Source organism: Quercus lobata, chromosome 6 (genome assembly GCF_001633185.2).
Source record: "Quercus lobata isolate SW786 chromosome 6, ValleyOak3.0 Primary Assembly, whole genome shotgun sequence".
NCBI lineage: Eukaryota > Viridiplantae > Streptophyta > Magnoliopsida > Fagales > Fagaceae > Quercus > Quercus lobata.
Window position 1 is genome coordinate 10,367,024 of NC_044909.1, and position 2,186 is coordinate 10,369,209.

Below are 2,186 nucleotides of genomic sequence, written 5' to 3' on the forward strand. Positions count from 1 at the left end.
TTAAAAAAATAAATGTTAAAAACAATTATAGGAAAATTGGGTTGAAAAGGCTCACATATAATCCTAAAGCTGAACTGAAAAGGTTTTGGGTTGGGCTTGATAGTGGAACTAAATAAATACGAGGTGAGCTGGATTAATTATATAGATTTATTATAGGGCGATAGTGGAAGCAAATAAATAAGTAGTGGGCTGGATTTATTATAGGGTGATAGTGGGAGTAAATAAATAAATAGTGGACTATATTTTTAGGGCTGAAAATTGTAAAAACCATTTTAAAATTGTAGGACAAATTATATTTAAAAAAGAAAAAGAAAAAAAAAGAATGACGTGGCAGTTGATGTGGCGCAACGTGAGAGCAGTAACATTAAACACTACGCTTCAACTTTTAGTAATATATAGATATAGATTCCTATCACTAACAATCATACTAGAGTAGCTAGACCATATGTCTCTCATAATTATCCCAAAGAGAAATGCTATGTTTTTGGTGGTAAGTTGTCACTTTTTGTTATTTGTGGTTAGAAAATCATTCCGGTAATGGGTTTAGATTAAAACTAATAAGAATTTGTTATCTAAGATTTGTTGTAAATATGTTGAAACATATTTTAGAAGTACACTCCTCTATGCAAAGATAACTCAGTTTCGACCACTTAGAGCAATCCTGTAACAATCTCATGTGCCATATTCTATCTTGACCATTCAAGCACAGCAAAAATTGTCACAAACACAAATTCGAAGAATCCAATAGTGTTCATATAGCGATGCTTGAACTAAGTTTCCCGTTCATTATCCCACACTGCTTAGATTACAGCTACTAAATTATTTTATAGACAACAAGTACTGCATTTTCTAATCTAATCTAATCTGCTTTTTTCTTGCTCCATCCTACACAGAATGAAACTCTAATTGATTTAAGTTTTGCATCAAATATGTGCTTTACCAATCAGCTTGCAAGTAACTTGGTACCAAAAATATGGATTCATAAATGACATCGCAGTAGTCTACAAATCTACAAATTTAAATTAATGTCACGCTCGAGGTAATATTGGACTAGAAAGTATGCTTAAAATTTTAAAATATGGACAACATTATATGAATCACAGTATTAGTTTTCATTCAAATGCCAAATAAGCATAAAAGATTGCGAATGGCTAAACTTTGTACTAGACCATTCGTTCGTTTGTGTTTTTTTTTTTTTTTGTTTTTTTGTTTTTTTTTGTTTTTTGTTTTTTTTTTTTTGGTTTTTGTTTTTTATGGTAAACCATGAATTAACATTAAACTAGGAATTCACAAGTCTATTACAATGCAAACTAGCTTTATCAAAAGCTAGAATACTCTCCACCACAGGCGGTGGGTTACAAAAAGCATGATGGCAAACCATGAATTAACATTAAACTAGGAATTCACAAGTCTATTACAATGCAAACTAGCTTTATCAAAAGCTAGAATACTCTCCACCATAGGCGGTGGGTTACAAAAAGCAACAAAAGAAGATAAGGACTGCTCTCCTAATTTCGCCAATGCATCAGCACATTGGTTGGCTTCACGGTATGTGTGGATCACATGCTTATTTGGGATATCCTTCAAGAGGTTCCTACAATCAGTTAAGAAGGGTTCCATCAATGAGTTAGCAGAATCATTATTCATAAGAATAACAATACTTAAGGCATCAAGCGCTATAATCAGATTGTTTAATCCCATCCCCTTAGCTAGGATCAAACCATCCCTTAGCGCCCACAGCTCTGCCATAATACTGTTGGTGTGCCCAAGCCCTCTAGCATAGCCTTGCACTCAACTTCCATCATGGTTGCGAATTAAACCAACCCCCCCCCCCCTTCCTGCCTTTCCCAGGTTCCCCAAAGCTGATCCATCCGAGTTGAGCTTCATCCAACCCATCAGTGGCTTCTCCCATCCAACAAGAACAATGGTTTTTGGATTTTTGATTTTTGCTTCTAGCCCAATGGAGAAGAATTATGCACTAGCCTTCATACACTTTCTCCAAGCCTGGGGGTCTATAGTTCTTGTTCGATACACAAAATTGTTTCCATGAAGCCACAAACACCATACTCCCATAGGAAATATGATCTTCCAAGGTATGCCCCTAACATTGGAATTCAATCCATTCTTATAGTTAACTTCAATCCATTCTCTAAAGGGTAAGAGTAAAAGACTCTCTAAGACAGTGT